Here is a 16,410-nt window from a genome sequence, read left to right as displayed (position 1 = left end):
GAAGATGCTACTTGCATACAGGGAGGAAATACCTCCCGCCTTAGGCGCAGCCGATTACAGGCATTACTCGCATCTGTAACGCTGCATTTGTTTGGTAACTGGGTTATACAAAGACAGAGAGAGTTGCCTTAAAAGGACAGAAATAATCTATTTCCTGTTATACGAAGAACCTGTTTTTTAATATATTTTTTGGACATTTATAAAAATAGTTTCATTGCTTGAATACCTGAGGATTTGATATTTTCTTCCCTGGATTAAATGGGTAATATACTGTGTGTATATATATATATATATATATATATATATATATATATATATATATATAGTATATATACACACATAATTATATATATATATATATATATATATATATTATATATATATATATATATATATATATATATATATATATATATATATATATATATATATATACTGTACCTATACATATATGTATATATATACATATATATAAATAACTATACGTATATATATATATTGTGTATATATATAGAGAGAGAGATAAATAGGCCCCCTTAAGGTCAAACACCCCATCTCTTCCTTGTGACCTCGTTATTTGGGTCTGGGATTCCCGAAGATTATCCAGTCCAGGAATCCCTAAAATAGGCTACCACTACGAGGAAAGGTGGAAGAGAAGGGTGTTCCCAATAATTACGTGTGTTCACCTTGGAATGCCCACCAGCACGGGATATTGGACTGCAGAGAGAGAGAGAGAATATCGGAACTCTAAAATGAAATAGCAACTCTAAAATGACTTATGAATAAGGTAAATATATGGGAAGAGAGAGAGAGAGAGAGAATAGGAACTCTAAAACGACTTATAAGGTAAAATTATGGGAAGAGAGAGAGAGAGAATAGGAACTCTAAAACGACTTATAAGGTAAAATTGTGGGAAGAGAGAGAGAGAATAGGAACTCTAAAACGACTTATAAGGTAAAATTATGGGAAGAGAGAGAGAGAACATGAAAAATATTTAGGTGTGGGTAATCAGATGTCCTTAACGCCACCTTCCGGAAGCAGATCACCTGAGGAAATATTTGATGTGGTAAAGGGGGCTTTTCATCTGCGTTCTTTCTTCCTTATATCAGTTTTAAGCTTTTTCGTTAAGGGGTGCGGTTCTCTAGCCTGCTTGGGAATGACTGCAGTCCATTAATTATCTAGTACACAATTCACTACTTAGGTCAACAGAGACAGGAAGTCGAATCTGACGCTTCCACTGTAGAGAGTAGCATCCTAACCATTGGACCAGTAGTACCCATTATTATTAAGCTAGAACGGACCTAAATGAACAAGACAACTTCAACAGAATAAAAAAAAAATTATTAAAAGAGAAAAACAGAAAGAAAAATGACTAATTAAGACAGATTAATCAACATATTTTCATGCATGAACAGCAGTAGATAGAAAAAAAAATTAAAAGACCCATGGGATGAAAACGTTGTGCCTTCAGCAGTTAGTTCTGAAGCCCTCCTTGAACTTCTGAGCATCAGCATCAATAAATAATGCAAAGATCTTGTGTACTGGGTATTGCGACATGTGGCACAGAACCTATGCTGACTCGGCAAAAACCAGTGGAAGCCACGTGTTCTAACAGAGCTTGCGGTAGAGGCCCAAACGGGATATTGTCTAATAAAGGGGAAAAGGAAACTGCCACTTAAGAGCAATGTTGTCTAATACGACCTCGGGAAAATGCCGAAATCCAGACGGGAGATTCCACTCAACTCTGGAAATACAGGAAATTTTACAAACAGTACATATTTGTCTGCATTTTCCAGCAGTGTGACAAACAAAGCGAAGTCGGGTAGTAAGAGTCATGATGTACAAAGCAACGTGTAAACAGCTTATTTGAGACCGAATGCATGGTGTGAGACTGCCTATTTAATCAATTTTTAAAAGTTTATTCTACAGTTAAGACTAAATCCTTTTCTAATCTGTTCCGTAGATCTGGTAAGTGACCAAGCGTTAGAATTTTTCAGAAGGGATAACATGACATATATTTCTCTTATTCCGAAAAACCTACCGGATTTGATCTGCTTGATTTGTCATCTGTTACATCTTTTCACAAATCCAAATTAAATTCGGTTTGACAGACTGCAACAGCGTAACAAAGCTGTTTATGCGATGTCTAACATTTGATCGAGCCATAAATTTTACAAATTTGGCTGCTTCGTCTGAATAATAATTCCTGCTTACATGAGCAGGGTTCCAAGACTCCAGCAAAGTTCAGTATCTATGCCAACTTTAAGCAAAATTTACGGGAAGAATATTTTTGATCTGTTGGGTCAGGAAATTTCTCGGAATTTAGGTGGTTCCTACATATTCCTGAAATCGCTGAAAATGACAAACTTTACCAAAAAAATAGCGAAGGTGCACTCGGAACCATTTCTACAATCCATCTTAAACTGTAATGTTGAGAGAATCACTGCTGTGGAAACTCGGATCATATATTAGGTTTAATAACTGATTTTTTCTATATAAGGATGTTGTAGCCCATCCAACGATATTTGGCAATGATGGTAAAGCAGGGAGGCACTTTGAACATTCGTTATTTATCGCCTCGAATAACGCGACAATTACGACGCATCCGTATTTGGTAACCTCCGGAAATGCTCAATAAATCAAGAACATAAAGAATACAAAAATAAGTTATTCGTAACGAAGAATTACTGATAGACTTTTCTAAATATATTGAGGAAAATATTTATACAAAAGCGCAATAATATTAATGATTAAAAATGAAAAACTTAATAAAAACAATAAGCAATGATAACAATAATCATAACGATGACGATATCAACAATGTTAATATACAAGTAATATAAAAACAGTAAGTCAGTGAGCCATGGTAAAGATAAGCTGCTGCTACTAATAATAGAAAGAACAAAGGCTATTTGTCAGAATACAAAACACTATCTCGTGGCTATTCCAGAGAAAAGGCACAACAAAAGAATTTCCTCTTCTTTAGAATATAGGAAAGATAGTACGACTCTGCTGCAGGGGATGGGCTAGATCGCTCTAAGCGGAGAGAGAGAGAGAGAGAGAGAGAGAGAGAATGATTCACGTAATAGGTGGCCGGAAGAGGTCGCTTCTGCTATCATAGATTAACTAGAGGACTTCGAAACTCGGTAAATATTGAAAATACAAATTAAACATTCTTATCTCTTTCAATACAGAGGTTAGTGGGACTGGGGTAACGCCATGCCCTTTCGTAGCCCGGGCCCGAAAAACTTAAGAAAAAGGAGTAAGAAAAGCACCTCCGCCATATCCAGGCGACTTCGTAACACCCGCTGGGTCACCTCTTCTTTCGTTTTTTCTGTGAAGAGCTGCAGTTCCTTGCTACTACCAAGCTCTGAAACTCTCTCATTCCTTCCATTTCCCCCCGTTTTTTCGTCATTTTCTTAATCATTAATATTAGTGCGTCTAGTCTATCTTTTATCAAGAGGCCATACATACTCTCTGGTACACATTTAACAGTATGGAAGGGCTTGTGAGCAACAGTCTTGGGGCAAACTCGGTCCATGCAATCGTGATTCAACTAATACTACCACTCAGCCACGGCACCAGCTGACCCATCGTTGATTCACAGGAATGACACAGCCGCTATTCAGCAGAATCTGTCAGACCTGAGCAGGCCTTGAACTTGGAAAGTCCACAGTGATACTACAAGGGTACCACGAACCACAATATATTTTTATATATATATATATATATATATATATATATATATATATATATATATATATATATATATATATATATATATATATATATATATATATATATATATATATATATATATATATATATATATATATATATATATATATATATATATATATGAATTCATATACTTGCCTGAAGAGGGAGACAGTTTGGTCTCTGGAATGTAGCAATAACTTTCTACCTTTTGGCGTTTCTATGGGCTCCTATTATTAGATGGATTTCTGTTTTAACAGAAAACATTTCATAGTCATATATGCTTATATATATATATATATATATATATATATATATATATATATATATATATATATATATATATATATATATATATATATATATATATATATATGCATACAATTATTAGTCTGTGGCGTTGATAATTCACCATACCACATGAATGGTGTGTTCGAGTGCTAAGGACATTAAATTACAATCCCTGGTTGACCTAGAAAGGGCTACTGACTGTGGCTGTATCGACCCGTGCTCCAGTAAAACGCCAAAGAAATGAAGTCCAGATAGATCTAGAAATAGCATTCGGGCTTAAGTCAGAGAAATGAAATCTGGATACATCTAGAAATAGTATTGATGCTTAAATGGTTCGATGGAGAGAGAGAGAATGGGTAACAAAATGTGAGAGAGAGAGAGAGAGAGAGAGAGAGATTATTATGCAGGTTGATAAAGATTGAATGTTTACATCTATAAGCAGTCCCTCTCTTAGTGAAATGTTATTGAAAACAATTGGTGCGTCAACGGCAGCTAGCTTTTACAGTCTTCTCTATTTGCTTATTATATTCATCTCGTCAGCAGGTAGATATAATAAATTTCCAAGGACGTGGAAAGCTATGCTCCTCCATGTGTCAATGCCTGCTGTCGAGCGAATATAATTAGGAAATTAGAGAAGACTCTCTAAAGTTGAATGTCACTGAATGAGCAATTGTTATAATGATCATGATTATCTGCGTTACCTATGAAAAATCAGCGCATAAGCCCCACTGGGTATTAGCAGGGCATTCGCTCTCTATACCCAGTATATGGTTCTCATTAGGAACACGTCTACTTAGGGATGCAAAAAGAAGTAAAGATAATCTTCTGGAGAGGATTTCAGTTCCTCATTACTGAACCCTAATCTGACAACCTAAAGAGCTCAAAATCAGACTGTTGCCGTTTACAAAGGTAAGGATTAACAGCTGAGAAAAGTCGGACATTAGCAGCGTTTGGGGCTGACAACAGCTTTATTTTTTATAAGATACAATGATGATAAAAGTTGTTTTTTCAAGGATTAAGAGATGAGATTTGCCAGCCCTTTACGAGGCTTGAAGTTGGCAACAGTCATGCATTTTTTAGAAAGTATGCAGCTGACAACAACTACAATTTTACGAGGCGTGGAGTTGACAACTGACAACAGATGCATCTTCATAACGCCTTGGCTGACAATAGCTAGGTCTCCGCCAGACTTGTAGCTAATAACTGCAAAGTTAGGATAAAGTTTAGAGCTGACAACATTTGAATTCTTTACAATTCTTCACGAAAATAACTGCTGATAACGGCAACATTTTCACAAGATTTGGAGCTGACAACAACCACCTCTTCAATATATATTAAGTAATTACAGTCCCGTTTCTACTCTACTTCTGAAAGACAACAGCCAAGTCTTCTCATGGCTAACGGCTGTCAACATCTGCACCTTGACCTTGACAAGCTGACATCAGCAAAGTCTTCTTATAACTAATGGCTGACAACTCTCACACATTCCTTCACACGCTAACAGCTGACAACACCCGCACTTTCGCAAGACTTGGCGCTGACATCAGCCAAGCTTTCATAATTTCTATCGAGCGCCCCGTTTCATTCATGCGGCTTTGAAAAAATCATCCATCCCTGTTCTATAAATAGCTTCTTTCATGTCCCACGAAGAGCAGTTACGTCCTAAACAGGAAGAAGATGAGAGAGAGAGAGAGAGAGAGAGAGAGAGAGAGAGAGAGAGAGAGAGAGAGAGAGAGAGAGAGAGAGAGAATCATAAGACATAATAAGAGGAAATACCTTCTACCCTACATCCGTACCAATTGCCGAATCCTGAAGAAGCCCAGCGAACCACAACACGATGACGTCACCGAACAAATATTCTAGGCAGCATTTGCAATCAACAGTCGGCCATAAAACCCTAGTTTTATGAAGCTGAAGAAACAGATTAGACCGATAAAATTAAGATTAATGTTTTGCAAGAGAGAGAGAGAGAGAGAGAGAGAGAGAGAGAGAGAGAGAGAGAGAGAGAGAGAGAAAGGGTAGGGGTAGGTTGTGGAGAGGGGACTGGCCGGATGAGAGAGAGAGAGAGAGAGAGAGAGAGAGAGAGAGAGAGAGAGAGAGAGAGAGAGAGAGACCTTGGCTAGTGTTACTGAACTTCAATTTCTTTCGGAGGTTCAGTTGTGAGCGTAGGAGCAGTGAGTGAGCATGTGTTACTTGACCAGGCGGTTGACTCCACTCGCGCTGAGTCTTATTATTTCTGTTGTCATTAGTTTTCGCTAAGGTATCTGCACCTGTATCAAGTTTCTATTGAGTTTATTATTTCTAGATTATTATTCGTAAATTTAATTGTCTTTAATATAACTTTTAATAAGTTTTCAGTGATTGGCATAGCGATTAGAAGCACGCATATAGTTTAATTTTGAAAGTAATAATTTTCCTATTAATATTTGAAGAATTACTGATTGATAATTGATCTTAAACTAAATTATCCAAAATCTCGACATGTTTGTCTCTTCTTAATTCCAAACACACCACCAAAAAATATCTAAAAAATTTGGAAAAAGGAAAACATAATTAGTGATAAACTTTAAATTAATTATAATTTTTATCACAATTATGCTATCCTTGTCGCCCAATAGCCTTCAAAATCTACTGCACATCTCTTCAACAACACTCTCCCCATTCTATCCTAGTGATAGCAGGTCCTACCAAACCGCTATTGCTATCAATAATGCGCGAACGAAGTGACGTCACCTCAGCAACCTTTGCCGAAGACAGCTCTATAGACCAGTGACTCATTCCGACAGGCGCCAAAATTTGAATGAGATATTGGAGGAAGGGTGGGTGAGTGTTGTTGTCGCTTTTCGTTATTTGTTATTGAGCCGAGTTGTTGTTGTTATTACAAGTAGTAGACCCTCTTTCAAACATGTAGTCTTGAACGTCACAGCTGCATCCAATTTATGTAGTTTTTCCTCTATCTTTCCAATGACTGATTTTTCAGGGTTAATGCATTCTGCCAGTAACTCACTGATGCTTGTCATTCTTGGAGAAGAAAGCAGTTGCAAATTGCGGTGTAATTTTATTTCTGCTTATTATTATTATTATTATTATTATTATTATTATTATTATTATTATTATTATTATTATTATTATTATTATTGTATAGGGCTCATGCTACGGACCAATGTCGCTTGCATTAATAATAATAATAATAATAATAATAATAATAATAATAATAATAATAATAATAATAATAATAATAATAATAATAGTGTTTGTTGATGTCGGTGCCAAAGCAAATTCCTTAGAATCTATACATTTTACATATTTCTTAATAAAGACACGGAGCTAGTTTATATGTGCCTTGGCTGGTATTTAAATTTCTTTTATGAAACAAGACCAATGTCGCTTGCATTAATAATAATAATAATAATAATAATAATAATAATAATAATAATAATAATGTTCTGTTATCATTAGGACCAGACTACGTTCAGTCCTCAAAATCTAAACATTATACCTAATGTTTCGAAGCAGGTGGATCGAAATTGTACATTCCTTGGCTGATATTCAATTTCTTAGCAAAACTTTTTTTTTTTATAAAACTAGATTATTACATTTATAGATATATGAGCACCTGTTCAGTTAATAATATGACTGCTTTCTCCAACATGAACAAGATTTACGCTTGCCTTTGACTCGAGAGTCCTGGGTTCGATCTGGAGTGTGTCATTTCGCTGTTCTATCATCTTTTACAATGATTTTCCAGTCTGGCCTACGTAAAACTGGCACATCATTTGGTGTTGTCATGAGAGTTCTTTGTGAATGCCTTCAAGTTGCCTTATTCATCTTAAAGGTCACATTAATTTACATTTTTAAGACGACGGGGGATAAATTTAAAGATAAAAATAAATGGCAGCATAATTAAGTTTTTATACTATACGTTTCTATGTAGCCGTCATCACCCAAAGCGTATCCTGCCTTTCTCAAGCACCGTTGGAAACAATATCAGGATATTTTTATTTCTTTTTATTCTCATTTATTTCGTTGTTGACTTAAAGGCTGCATAAACGCAATGCTCTTAAAAACATGGACGTGAAGACTAATTTCTTTCCAGCTGTGGCCAGAATAAAAATGTTTATGGGCAGAAATATTGGCAGGTTTTCTGTGTACGCTAAATTAAAACCCATTTTCACCTCTGTGTTCGGTAATCCTCAAAGGGTAGGCTACAACAGTTTTCCATTTCCAGATTGAATTTTACAGACAGCGTCAATTCATTAAATCTACACGATAATACGTATATATTTTCAAACCATGGCCAAATATATTTTTCGTCGCCAACATATCAAATCGTATTGCATTGTGTGGAATAATTTTGCTTACTATTCAGCTCTAAATAAATTGCATAACAAAATATTGGGAGCAATATTTTCCGTTCAACTAAAATTTTAAATGTTTTACGCACAATTTAATCAGTTCTACCAAAGGTGTTCTTCTTTTTCGTTGGAATATAGTACAAGAACGGATTTTGCGTTTCCAACGGGGTTTCTGTAATGAATGAACTTAGAATCAATTCTTCGTCCCGGCATTCACGAAGAAACCGCTGGTGTTCTTTGGGTGAACTGGTTTTTGTGAAAGTGTCTGGAAATTTTTCGACAGCATATACGACAACATGGAGAGAAAATACGTGTCCTGCGATTGCAGGCACACACATACTGTACACATACACACAAACATATATATATATATATATATATATATATATATATATATATATATATATATGTGTGTATGTATATATATATTTATATATACATATATAATATATATGTATATATGTGTATATATATAATTTTAATATATTTATTCTGATAGAGAGACAGTGCTGCTTATAAACAACCGTCCAGTCGTCTAAGAGCCTTATACAAAGAGCAAAGCTAATCTGTTGATGCAATTTCACCAAAAAAAATTAATAATCATTCTAGTGCTCTTGTTATGGTAAACCGTCAGAGACGACTCTCTCTCTCTCTCTCTCTCTCTCTCTCTCTCTCTCTCTCTCTCTCTCTCTCTCTCTCTCTCTCAGGGGATATTCTCTCCTCTCTCTTTCTCTCTATTATTATTCTAAATAAACCAACGCTTTGACGGAACGATACAAAAAGACCGCTGTTGATTTGTAAAACATCCACAAATCAGAACTTCCATTTGCGAAACAAAACGTGTATTGAAAATTGAACAATAATAGAGACAACGCAAGTGTATGTGTGTGTGTGTGTGTGTATATATATACATATAATATATATGTGTATATATATTATATATACACACATATATATATTTATATATTATATATACATATATATATATATTTATATATATGTATGTATATAAGTTATATACTATATATATATATATGTATATATTATATAAGTATATATGCATGTATATATATTAGAAAATGCTTTGTTTAAATAATGTAATATTACTCATGACGTTTGCATTTCGAGCCACAAAACCCCTTTGGTATTATCAAAGAGCGGCAAAGCTCACCATGGTGGGGGTTGGGGGGGAGATTACTTATTAAAAGCTCACTCGTAACATAAATGAAAAGCTCTCTCTCTCTCTCTCTCTCTGTCGGTCAAGCCACACCCAGACAAGGTGTTGGGAAACTTGCTGACTCGACTTGCATAGCAACGCTGATGAAAATTATGACAGCTTTCGCCATATGTATAGAATACTTAGCAGACCTCCACTGAGTCTGCCCTTAAAAGGTCATTACATAAAGCAGTAGAGGCAGACATTCGCAAACTTGTATGTATGATATTCTTAACTTTTTGTTTTTCGTTGGTGGCTCCAGAAAGTGTTTACTTCTCAGGTCATAGCAGGCCCATTTGGGACGAGATTGCCACTTAGCTGTGATTCGCCTCAGTCGACCAACTACGCGGTACCTATTCTGAGGCATTGGGCAACAGTCATCTAAGGATTTTTCAGGCTCTTGTTGGTGAGGCTGAACTGGAACCCGTCCCCTCCACGTACACACAAACACACACACGTATGTATGTATGTATATATATATATATATATATATATATATATATATATATATATATATATATATATATATATATATATATATATATATAACGTACACATGTATATATACACATACAGTATATATACATATATCTAATACATACCAATGTATATATATATATATATATATATATATATATATATATATATATATATATATATATATATATATATATATATATATATATATTATAATGAATGAATTTATTAAAAGAAGGCGTTTGTCCATGCCTATGTTCATCATGTCACATAAATACACCTGTTCATTTAATATATTCCCTCGTTTATCTTAGATCAGTTACTCTCATAATTCATCCATTAGATTATTCATTTATTCAATAACCTCTATGTCGCTTCTTTTGTTCATCCGTTCTACATGATGCTGCTATAATAATCCACTAATATCATTCTGTATGAATCACCTACAACAGATTATTCATAAGGCAATTATCAGTCTACACTCCACCGTTTAAATATTCATAGCTTCGCTCAACATGCTGGGCAAACCTCGAAAGGTCAACGGGGCAAAAAGTCAACAAATGAATGAGCCATGAGGTAAAAATCGAAGGCCATCGGTGATTACAAGCTCAGCCATACTTGAAGCTCCCCTTTCGTCATTAGGCGCTGTTAATCATCGGCCGGATTTGCCGTGCAAACTTTAGTAGGTGGTTCTTGGGGCCTTGGTTTGCCTAACCACGCTGCTATGTCGCTTGTGCTCGTTTGTGCGTTTGCAGCACCAATATGCTGTAAATTGCCTCGTTGTTGGAACTCTCAGTCCCAGAGGTCATTCATTCCTCACGCCGTTGGGCTGCGGAACAGTCGCCCCCGAGGGGGCCGTGCAAATGGAATCGCAAAAGTTCAAGCGAAGACGCAATGCATTACTACCCTAAAGCAATTCCCTTTGTATTTTACAGTTTACTTACATTTACTTACAACTTTATCTTTTTATTAATTTTTTATTTATTTTTTTCTATTCTAATAACTAATCTTGTCTTTTTGTTTCTCCTGCTACCTTCTGTTACTCTTTCAAATGAACGCCATATTCTTTGGAAGCTTGAATTTCAAGTAAATGGCCCCAGTGGGCTTGCTCCTTATGAATAGGGTTCGTCTTCTGAATAATAATAATAATAATAATAATAATAATAATAATAATTAAACAACAACAACAACAACAAATGCCACTTCTTCTTCTCCACTGTTAGAGAGGCGAGAATGTCAGCAACTAAGTCCGTTTCCTTACGTTTATGTCCTCGCTTAAGCTTTCACGACATCCCAGAAGAATGGGAGCGATTCTTTTCAGCGCAAATTTGCCCAGGCAAGGAATGGCTTGAGAAAACAACGGCACAACTTGTCGAGAGAAATGTGGTTTGGTTGCCGAGGGTTCATAAAAAGGAGTTACGACGAAAAGACGACCAACAACAACACCCAGACGGTATTCGGCAAATCGCATTTACCTCTGTCAGGTTAAAATCCTCTCTGTCGTCGTATTCAGATCCGGATTAATGTCACAACCCAAAGTAGATAAATTACCCCATTATGTTCATGGGGCTCCAGCTGAATTTTTCCGTACGTTTTTTGTCACGTAAATTGGCAGAATGACACAATTTTTCCCAAAGCTTATAGTCGGATCCTCGACGTATGGTTACCCTACGGAAACGAATTCATAGCAAATCAAGAAGCTGGAAATCAATAAACCGGCCAAATTCAAAGCGGAACGAATAGATCAAAATAAAAGATATTTAGTTCTGGGCCTGCGACTGACTTTCGTACAAAGTTTCATGATTGTTTCTTTCGAAGAGGGATTGTTGAGAAATCAATTTCACGCAGAGCTAAACCAGTAAAAAATTATATTCCTTCAGGATATTCAAACAAACAAACAAACAGCGTTGCAAACACACAACCGAAACATGGAACGTAACACAAACAACTAGAAAGTACCCAAAGGGCGCATACCTTCGCCACTGCAAAAACGAGAGAGAGAGAGACAGAGAGACTCATGAACGTGCAGTCGGACCCAGAATCAATCTCAAACTTGAGTCAACTCCTTAGCTAACAGCAAACCCGTTCACATGAGCTGACTAGAATTTATCAGTATGCATCTAAGACATCTTGCGGAAAAACAACCAAAGAAGACGAATGCAAAAACAACAAAAAACAAGGAAATAAACAAGAGCAACGTGCCTTGCAGACGACTCCGGCCTCAATAGCTTGCACAATTCGATAGGTCTTTAGGAAGTGAAGCCCCTGTGGGAAGATGCCTGACACCTTCGTCACTGAGAAGACCGGGTCGTGTTTCACTTGTCTCACTTCTTCTTTTCTCTCTCTCTCTCTCTCTCTCTCTCTCTCTCTCTCTCTCTCTCTCTCTCTCTCTCTCTTGTTGGTGGCTTTCCTCCGATTCCCTTTGCTTCTGCTTTCGTTTCTTTCCTTTTATGTCTTTGGTTTTATTTTTCGCTGTTTTTGCTGCGATTTATTTAATTTTTTTTAATTATTCTTTTTTTATTCTCGTTTAAAATTAATCTGAACTATGTTGTTAGTCACGTATTAGTCACGTATCTCTTTGCATGTACGACTCGTGGTTCAGGGGTTACCAGCCTCACTTTGCCAGTGAGAAAACTGGTCAACTGTAGTGGGTCGAAAGTAGTATAGGTAAGGGCGTCGGGCTAAGAGTCTCAACTCAAAAGCACTAAGCTCTATGAAATAAATATATATATATATATATATATATATATATATATATATATATATATATATATATTATATATATATATATAATATATATATATATATATATATATATATATATATGCAGTATATATATATAATAAAAACATAATAAATATGATATATATATACATATATATATATATATATATATATATATATATATATATATATATATATATCCTATAAAATTTAAATACCAAGTATCAAGTCCCAGCAAACCCACTGACCCATTAATACGGATTTTTCAAAACTCATTATACCTTTGTTCTCAGCAGTGAATTAAGCACCTGGTAGCTAGATGAATCTGGTGTTCGAAATCAGGTTTAAAGGACATGGGACGAACAACCTCATCATAAATATATATATATATATATATATATATATATATATATATATATATATATATATATATATATATATATATATATATTATATATATGTGTATGTATGTGTGCGAGCGCGCATGCGTGCAAACGCGTGTATATTTACGCGTTTAATATTCCTCGTTTGTCAACATTAGTGACAAAAGTCTCAAAGAGTCACACAGATGATATGACGCAAAGTATTTTTTGTTTACGGTGCAGTAACATAAACACACACACTTAGACTTTTTATTGATACATATTTATTTTTATTGCTAAGAAAACATACCCTGCTTAGCCCCGTCGCCCGCAGTCCTCAAACAAGCCCTCCCCTTTTTTGGGGAAGGCAGGCAAAATAAACAAAATCGAGATTTTCCATTAGTCTGTCAGTCCAAATGCATCGGCAATGGTTGAAATAACCGTTCTGTTTTGACTTATCCTGTGGACTTTCGAAGCCGTGGGTTGAAACTTGCTCGTGCCCCGGGCATTGACAGGTACTAGGATTTACTCTCTTCTTTCTGTCTTTCTCTTTATTCTTTGTATATATATATATATATATATATATATGTAATATATATATATATATATATATATATATATATATATATATATATATATGTATATATATATCTCTATATATACTGTGTGTGTATATATATATATATTATATAGATATATATATATTTAAATATATACATATATATATATACATAAATATATATAATTTATATATATGTATATATATATATGTATGTATACATTCTATATACATATATATAATGTATATATACAATTGTATATAAACATATATATGTACATATATATATATTGTAGTTCTCATATTATTTAGATTTTGTCACCTTTCTTTCTATCTAAAATACAGATCTAAGATCCGCTCCCCAATATCGAAAGAACATTAATTAATTAATTTTTTGTTTTTTTATTTCTCCTATAGGCTTACATCCCTTACTGGTTTATTTCACAAACCTTTGCGGTTTTCAACACGTCTGAAAATTAGATGGGGCGAGCAATTAATTTACATTTGCATAATTTACTCTGCGCAGCAATTCAGTTAGTTTGGTTACAGCACTGGTCTTCCCTTTTATAAATGACAACAAATCGTTTTTACTGCCATTTTTCCTAATGTTGCTGTAACTAAATCACGAAGAATGTAAAATCGCACACATATATAAATGCTACTTCTGTTTTTGAAATTTCATGAACTTTTCCCAACTGAATAGAACGTGACGCATTCACTGTCTACCTGTCTGTTAATTTACGGTATAAAATGTATTTTAGGTGAAACTTCAAAAACTAAGTAAAACGTGCATGCAAATGCGCTGCCGAGCTAACCGTTGCGATAACCTTTAAAAAGGCCGACCTTTGTAACCCCATTATTTGACCTTTGTTCCCCCGCCCCGTCAATCAGCTTTGGCTATGCTGTGGGGGCCTGAATGTCCATGTCACGCCCACGTGTGGAGGGCGGGGGCGGCAGGGGAATGGGGAGGAGGGAAGAAAGAAAGAGTGGGACTTTTGCGGTTTGGTGTGCGACTGGTGAATGCATGTACGTCTGCTCTCTCTCTCTCTCTCTCTCTCTCTCTCTCTCTCTCTCTCTCTCTCTCTCTCTCTCTCTCTCTCTCATTATATACTCTTTTCCTCTGAAACGCCTCTGTCTTTCTCAAAAACTCGGTCTGTTTATCTAACTATCTATCGTGAATACACAATGAAGCATAATAGGACTGAATGATCAATTTGCATATTTTTCTCTCACCGATGCATACTTTTGTTCCGACTTCCTCTTTTTCCCTCTACATTATATCACATTTTTCTATTGTTTTGTTAACAAAAGCTGTTGTTGGTACTTCAGGTATTTCAGCTTTGTCACTGTTACTGTAATTTAACCCACAAAAAACGCTCAATGTTTCACTTACAAAATTAAGACAAGTAATCAACACACACCTCAGCCATCTATGACACACTTCAATGGCATTCGTGTATCATTGTGACCCAATGACTACTTAAAGAGTTTCTCTGCATTGATTTTTAGGAAAGAAATTACTTTTGGGCCAACATTGCAACCGACGGAATCAACTTTGTTCTTAAAACCCTCTCCCCAACCTTCTCTCTCTCTCTCTCTCTCTCTCTCTCTCTCTCTCTTATTGAAAATGAATGGCAGATGGTCCGTGATGCACTTATTTCAGTTTTGAAAAAATCAATCACTCTTTGCACTCTTGGTTCATAGTCCATATTATAACCAACTGAATTTACCTGTTAACATTATTCAACTCTCTCTCTCTCTCTCTCTCTCTCTTATGAAAATGAATGGCAGATGGCCCTTGATGCATTTCTTTCAGCTCTGAAAGAGTCATTCACATTCGGTTCTCAGACCACATTACAGTCAGTTAAATTTACATATTCATATTAAATCCTCACTCTCTCTCTCTCTCTCAAAATGAATAGCAAATCTGTCACGCTTCTATTTCAGCCCCAGAAGTCGTCCCCGGGAGGCAGAAAGCCGTCATGAATATTCATGCATAAGACTGGATGTATCTGTCTCCCTGTCTGTCCGACTGTCTGTTGTCTAATGGCTGAATGAAAAACCACAAAAGACAAATGACTAAAGGGATTTGGGAGCTTCGATATATTCGTTTGCGTCTCTCTCTCTCTCTCTCTCTCTGGGGGAACTGTTGTAATTGGCGCAGCTCACTAACTGAATGACTAGCGTTCGATTCCCGAGATGGACAAGAAGGGTTAACAAATACTTGTATATTTATTTACTTCATTTATTTATTTTTTTGTCCAATCTGCTTCTAATGATCTAAGCATATTATTATGTACCTGGTTCCACATCGACTGCTGTGGATCGCAGCAGGGGAGGACAGATTAAGCAGAGAGGGAACAACTCAGCACGTGATTGTTATTACTCCTAGAAAATGTGTGGCAACAAAACGGGAGGCCTCGACGAGGTAATCCCCACCCCAGGAAACACACGAAGAATATTTTTCAATCACACATATGAAGAATGAATACTATTCAATTAGACTAAAGCCAACCAAATAAATCATAAAACTATGAAAGAAAAAAACTGCACACTGAAAGCTATTGTAGGATTTCAAGCACAAACCAACCTGGAAAAGAAAAAAAATTCCCAGTAGCCATTTTTGCGGTTTCCACTTTTGTGAAGACATTAGCCGAGAGGGTATGGATGAGCTTAGGTTGGGATGGGGTAGGCTGGCTGGTGGGGACT

The 16,410-nt window shown here is 35.7% G+C and overlaps 1 protein-coding gene and 1 long non-coding RNA gene across 3 annotated transcripts in view; one reads left to right on the top strand and one right to left on the bottom strand.

Annotated features, from left to right (window-relative positions):
* LOC136834834 (uncharacterized) overlaps positions 1-16,410 on the bottom strand; it is a 122,001-nt gene that overhangs the window by 12,647 nt on the left and 92,944 nt on the right. The window lies entirely within an intron of this gene.
* Positions 6,155-16,410, top strand: part of LOC136834833 (ATP-binding cassette sub-family C member 9-like) — a 101,358-nt gene continuing 91,102 nt past the window's right edge. The window contains exons 1-2 of one of the 2 annotated variants that reach the window (XM_067097609.1): positions 6,164-6,268; positions 6,681-6,831. The gene's annotated coding sequence lies outside the window, so the exon portion shown is untranslated. Of the gene's footprint in view, positions 6,269-6,680; positions 6,832-16,410 lie in introns of both variants that reach the window. The other variant, XM_067097610.1, reaches the window with a different exon arrangement.

The sequence above is a fragment of the Macrobrachium rosenbergii genome, chromosome 54 (assembly GCF_040412425.1).
Source record: "Macrobrachium rosenbergii isolate ZJJX-2024 chromosome 54, ASM4041242v1, whole genome shotgun sequence".
NCBI lineage: Eukaryota > Metazoa > Arthropoda > Malacostraca > Decapoda > Palaemonidae > Macrobrachium > Macrobrachium rosenbergii.
The sequence above is the reverse complement of the archived record's forward strand: the minus strand, read 5'-3'. Positions and strand labels throughout refer to the sequence as shown.